The 6809-nt window shown below is 39.9% G+C and overlaps 1 long non-coding RNA gene across 1 annotated transcript; it reads right to left on the reverse strand.

Moving 5' to 3' along the window:
• Nucleotides 1-462: 462 nt before the first annotated feature.
• On the reverse strand, nucleotides 463-5137 carry LOC146985878 (uncharacterized). The gene is made up of 2 exons (XR_015035999.1): nucleotides 4959-5137; nucleotides 463-639 (listed from the first exon to the last, which is right to left on the reverse strand). It is a non-coding gene; the product is annotated as an uncharacterized LOC146985878 (long non-coding RNA).
• Between the last annotated feature and the right edge of the window lie 1672 nt (nucleotides 5138-6809).

Raw genomic sequence — 6809 nt, forward strand, 5'->3', positions numbered from 1 at the left:
TGAATTGAAACATGACCAGTTCTTATGAAATTTAAGCACAATGCTGCAATAGCTACATGTTTTTCAGACTTTCAAAGCCTCCACCAGCCTACACCACAGAAATATCTGTGAGATGTGAAATGTAGAGAGTCATATAATGATATTTTCAGTGAATGGAAAGTTAAAGATGGACTGTTGCAAGACTTAAAGTATGTGGTTTTGGTATAGCACCAGCACCGTCATTAAGAGAATATTTTTGATCTACGGATCCTACAGAATCAGGTCAGCCAAAGAGAGAATTACGGAATAACTTGTAAAGGTATTTAGGGTACTTCATAGAGAGAGCCGCTCCCTCGCTGTTTCTACCCTTACCATTGTAGATTTTAAGAGCAGGCCTCCTACAGTTGAAACAGTAGTTACCTCCTTTAAATGTAAGCACATAACATCAGGTACTGTGTAAAGAAAAGCAGCCAAAAACACAGCTTGTGTGATATCTTTAAACTTTATTAGTCATGGATGTGGCAGGTGCAACACTGCAGATTGCAATTATACACACTTCTTAACTGGCTACTTGACTAACACTTACTGCATTGGTCATCCCATAATTGCGCACAGCTCACTGTCGCATCAAAGCCCCCGAATCTCCACGACGTCCCCAACCTTCAAGAAGTGAGAAAGCAGATATGGTTTCAGCTTTACGCTCATGCATGAAAGTGAAAATCACACTACCTGGAGATACAAGGTTTTCACATGACAATACAGTTTTCTGTAATTGTTCAATCTAATGATACATTGACGATCATTATAGAAAGTACGGTCGCTGTTAGAACTGATTATATCTGGCATGTGAGAAAGTAAACCGTACAAATTAACATTAAATAGCTGAATTAGCTGCGGTACGCCTCTTCCTTTCCTTCCTTTTTTGTACATATCCCACACTGCTACTACATTACACCTTGAGTTACAGTAATTCAATACACTGTCTGCTGCCTTTGGGGCTACATGTGAACCATGTCTGGATCAGGACTGAATGCTGCCACAGCTTTCTCTCTTGTGTCTTCTCCCAAACTTTTTCACTGTCTGAGTACATAGAGAGAAAAAAAAAGTGTGAGGCGAGTGGACTGCCCACTCTCCCTCTTTAAAAAGAAAAGGGAGGGCAGGTCACACTCAAAGAGACACATCTCACAAGTGCCTGGTACAACCGCAGTCTTGTACTGCTGGTCGCTGTGCGGCTCCACTGGGACAGATGGGGCTTAAGCTGCTTTGCCGAAGGGCACTTCAGCAGTAGTTCCTGAGGGTTAGAGAGCACTTATCACACAATTCTCCTAGCCAGACTTTCCCAGTGAGTCCTTAGAGTTAAACCATTGACCTCCTGGTCACTGCTGCTACAATGCTGCTGCCTGAAGTAATCGTCACGTACGCTCCATCTCTGCAGCCTTAAGCAGCCAAAACAACACATCATTTATCATTTGCGCCGCTCATTTCTCTCCACACTACAGTTTTGATCACTTTAAACATAACAGCTGCGATTCAAACAACCAGCATTTACAAATACATTAAGAGCACGCTGGCAGTCAGCCTAAAGAGTGATCATTGAGACAAATTGATCTCTATCTGTTTAAATTGGCACTATAATCTATCATTGGCAAATTGAACAGCGAACTATCTGGGATCTATGGCCATTTTAGATAGCGGCCCTAAGGGCGCGCAGACAGAGAAAGTGATATACACCACTGAATGAAGTCTTTATAACAGTCTCAAGCTAAACTTGGATGTCTTCTTCCATGAACGGACACTTACAAATTAAAAAAAAGTGAATGTTAAACACCTTTTTCTCACACTGTGTATATTTATGTATAACCTAATTGCTTACAGACTCTCACCACATCCAACATAAGAGGTTGTTAATTGTGACAATGGGCTGTTTCTTTTTCAAAAGTTACATAATTACAAGAGACAACATATTGTAAAAGTTAAGTCATACTTCTGTAATGCCAGTATAAGTCATAGTAAGAATAATGTTGTCAACCAGAGAAACACTAAACTAAAGAAACTAAATCAGATGTGCACGCATTATTCGAACAAAAGCTATAGATGTTAAAAATATATATCCTGTTATTTTATGCTCTCACAATTGTGATATTTTTTATCCAATTAATGTAAAGGTTAACATTTCCTTATATGAGAATAATTTCCTTGCGTTATGTTTTATATTTTTTCATCTTTCTACTGAAGTGTAAAGTAACTTCTGGAAACTCACATGACGTTTTGTCAACAAATATTCTTTACTCAAATGAAGTATAATGTGCAAGCAGACATTCAACTAATTGCTTTTATTATTTTTCTTTTTTTCTTCCATCTTTTGCAAATAAGCAACAATCACACCATTGCCACGAAGCACTGCTATAAAAAGACAGAAGATAAAACCTTTACTAGAGTTAAAGGGGACTGATTGATATTATGCTTTGCAGCAGATAAAAATGCCATGACATATGGGGCACAGCCACCATCAATCAAGTGATCTTTATCAAGCAGGGAAAATACAATCTGTGGGTGTTAAGGAGAGTTTTGTATATTAAGAGTATGGAAATGTTAAATATGAAAGTAGAAACAGATGAAACCTGTTGCATGTTAAAAGCCAATCATCTCCTCTGTTATCTACAATTAATTCCTCCTTTATATATATATATATATATTTTTTTTTTAAGTTTTAAATTTAGTTGGGAAAGAAATAACCAACGTTTTTCTCCATGGTGTGTGTGTGTGTATATGTGATTTTTTTTTTTTTTTTTAAGTGAGACAATTAAGTTTGTGTCCTGATTTCTCAGTCATCTAATTCAATCAGACTCTTGAAGTTGATTAGCCTGGTTAACCTTTGCTCCTGCGCGGGTCTGGAGGGGTTAATCAGAGCGGGAACTTGGAGCCCTCCGGGTCAGTGTTCCTCTATCTGCATGGAGGACTTGGTGAAGGCAGAGATAAGATTAAAGTCCACTTTTATTTCACTTTTGACTTTTAACACAAGTGTGAGAGGAGCGTCTTGCCGTCAGCAGGACAATGCTTTTCTTTTCTTTTAAGATGATACCCTATAGCCCATCTCGAAGTCTGATGAAGGCTATACAGAGAGATATTTTTAACCGTATCCCCGCTAATGGGTGTGAAGTTTTTTTTCTCACTCCATCATCTGTTGACTTTACGTCTTTATGGCACGTTTTTTGGCAGCAGAGGAGGATTTACCAGTCGCATTGCATGTGTCAGTTTAACCTGATACATGAGTGAAAGCTTTTTCTTTGCACGCCCGTAAATCTTAACTATTATCTGTTCACTATCGATTCATTTAACTGCACTTATCCCAATCAGCACCATCTCCACTCCTGTCCTCCAGAGCGTGTGCTTTGTTTTACTAACAATAATAAAGTGATTTAGTCCTCTCTCCCAGTCGGAGCATGGGAAATCGTTAAAGATCCAGCTATTTGTGTGTGATCAGTAAATATTTAGTGCAGGCGACATCCTCTGTCTGGTCTTAATCGATACTGGTCCCGTTGGGCAGTGCTATTGTTGTGTGCATGCAGGCTTGCTGAGCATATATGGTGCTATTATCTTCTGCTTGAAGGGAGAACAAACTACTAATCACACAGAGGAAACTTTTAAACCAGGTTGGGAGAAAAAAGGAGGGGGAAAAATACAGCACTCTCGAGTTTTTTTGGGAGGGTTAATAGCAAATCAATCGTGTTTGTGTGAAAATGTTTCTGCGTGGAAAAAAAGCTGCTCAATTTTTCCTGTCAGTGTAGATTCACGCGAGGTTAATTGAGGCTATAATCATTTCATATATTGGCCTCCTCGTTCTCTGCATATTGTATAATTGCTGGGAGGGTAGCTGTCAAAAAAGAGATATTGTGTTGATTAAGTCGCTTATATCTTTATTTTGTATAGTGTATGTATTGTAAATAAATAATACAATTATTAGTATTAATTAAAGAATAATTATCATCATATTAATATCATTAATAATAATATTCATAATAATAGGTGCAATATTTAAAGGGTTCCAGTTAAGCTTAATTAATATATATGAATATTTATTTTACAGTAAGAAATCTAGTTTTAGGCAGTTTTAATCTCAAATTAAAGCTCTTACTGTCTTCACCTCCAATCTCCATTTAATTTCCAATATGCAGAATGTCATAATGCATGCTCGCCATACTTAAAGACAGGTGTCTGTTCTGACTTCACCCCCTCCCTCTCTCCTCAGTAGCCCACACAAAGCAGCGGCGTGCGAGCGCGTTTTGGCCACATTTACTGTAGGAGAGAAAAGGCGCACAGGATCCTCTTGCTTTGCTGTAAAGCCTGCTTATCGCCTTCAGTCAAATGATATTCTGCACGGATCGACACGGCAACTTATATTTCCAGTCCCTCGCTTGCAACAACCAGCACATGACGTGAATCAGTTTGTTTGTTTCGGCTCTCCAAAGTTTTTGCATGATCAGACATTGCAATTTGACCAAATAAACAGCGTGTCTTTTTTTGTGTTTGATCCCGTCTGTTGGAGAGGACGCTTTGCCAGTTTCAATCTGAGCACTGTGTCGAAAAAGAGAAGACTAAATATATTCTGAATAAGAGAGAAGATGCATCCCGCTACGGACGAATCAGCATCATATGCATTTGGTAGGTTTCCTACTATAAGAATACAGCCTCCTGCCTCACTCTCTCTATCAAATCACTTAATGAATGGCTATTTGCAAAGTAGTTGGGCTTATTGTGTTGATCGGATAAATTAACACTTGGATGATACGCGTTAATATGACCAGACTCGCCCGTTGTTCAATGCGCACTGTGCAGATCTCGTAATATATGTGACCGTTATGCACTCTGTCTGCAGCCTGCTCGCTCATTTATACAATATTAGATGAAGAATAAAGCATGGCTACTTTGCTTATTTGCCATAATAAAGTGTGCAAAATTAAAAATAAATGTTTACTCACCATTTGCAGCGAAAACTGCCTCCTCGGATAGGTCGATAGATACCTTGCGGAGTGTTTTATTTACAGACTCTCCATGTTCACGGGATCTGTAAATAAAACCTACAAAATAGTCATGCAGTCAAAATATAATCGGTTAATTTGTTTTAGAATAAAGACATAATTGGTCTAAATACCACCGCTGGGACTGCCTGAAGTGGCAAAAAGTAAATCCAACTTTGGCAACTCTCAAAGCTTTGCCGTCCAAGTCATGTAAAACAGAATTTAAACAAACAGTCATCAGTTTAAAATGGTGCTCGTTAGTTTGGTCGATGCGAGAGACGAGACTGAAGCGGTTTCCTTGTCGGATGACTCCTCTAAATTGAATCTCGTTTGAAGCAAAAAAAAATCATACGCTAGGGGGCACCCATATACTGTAATACATCCTGGGACAATGCAGTCTGCTGCTGCTGCCTCTGCTGCTGCTGCTGCTGCTCTCCACAGACTATCACACAGCTCAGGCTATAGGTTCATCCGTGAAGTTTTTTACCTGCAGTTCAACTTTGACAGCCTCCGGCCACTGAGGGGAAAGTTAACTGATTAAACACAAGCGTGGAGGGAAAAAAAGAGAGAGAGAGAGATTAACCTTGTAGGCAGCAACTCTTGGACAAAGCAAATGACCCCGTTTCACATACACGCTATTCTTCACCGTGCTCGTCATTACCACAAACTGTACATTATATTTATTATAAGGCGACATCTGACAGGCATTGTTGTTAACAGCTTTTTACAATGCTTTTTATCAGAGACGGTCTCTACCTGTCATCCTAACCTTAATGTGAAGGGCATGGCCTTTTGACCTCGAGTGACATTTTTAAACCTACTCCCTTTTTAAAGCTGTAGTCCCTGCACGTTTATTTTATTCTCCTCCAGACAAGGCTTTGACTTTTCAAACCCAGGCTTTTTTTTTTTTTTTGCGTTTGTGACCCTGTGAGTTTGAGACACTAGTGGTCAAAGTGGGGTTAGCAGGCTACAAGCGGGCACCCAGATGATGTCAGCCGCCTATCATAACATTATTATAAGAGGTGCGTATTGTGATGAACGGAAGCTGGTGTGATGAGAGGCACTAATAGGTATAATAGCCTTATACAAATATAGGTAAGGTATTGGCATTGTCTTGTTCACCTGGTGGGTGACCCTTTGCGGTGGCCGGCTTCACTGTAGTACACGTGCGTAAACACATTGAAGTCTTCACCTGCTCTTCTGTGTGTATTATCCTTTTGTGTTGTGTTTATTGTGTATTCTTTTGTTCCAAAGTCGACTATAGCCCATGTATATGTCCACGTACATAAAGATACAATGGGAAGGTATTTTATTGTAATGAGCGCTGATCATGTTCAGAAAAGTGCAACTGTGTTTCAGGGACAGAATCTCGCTGCATATTTCATCTTTTTATGGAGCTATCGGATATAGGCACTACTGTAAGACGATATGAGGCAAAGAATTGAATTAAGTTTTTTCCCCCCTACTTCTTCTTCTTCTTTATGAAATTGCTATGGCTTCACTGGGCGTGCATGTGAGTGTATAGCCTAAAGTCTGGGCGATTTGAGTGAGTAGAAAGGATTCCTCTCGCTCCCTGAAAATCGTCTCTTTTTAGGACCAAGCGGCCCTCTCGACCTCCATGCTGGCTCTGGCAAGGTACCAAGTAGCACAAGTGCCGACTAGCCAATGGGGTTCAGGGGGAGGTCCCTGAGCTCTGACCAGTCAAACACACTCTCCTTCCTTATATGGCAGCCGATCTCCATGGTAACGTGTGCTAAGTTGCAGCAGTCGTGTCAAAGTTCACTATATAGAGAGCTCAGTGAGCTGATCAGA

Source organism: Trachurus japonicus, chromosome 6 (assembly GCF_045865225.1).
Source record: "Trachurus japonicus isolate A0001 chromosome 6, Traja_1.0".
Taxonomy (NCBI): Eukaryota; Metazoa; Chordata; class Actinopteri; order Carangiformes; family Carangidae; genus Trachurus; species Trachurus japonicus.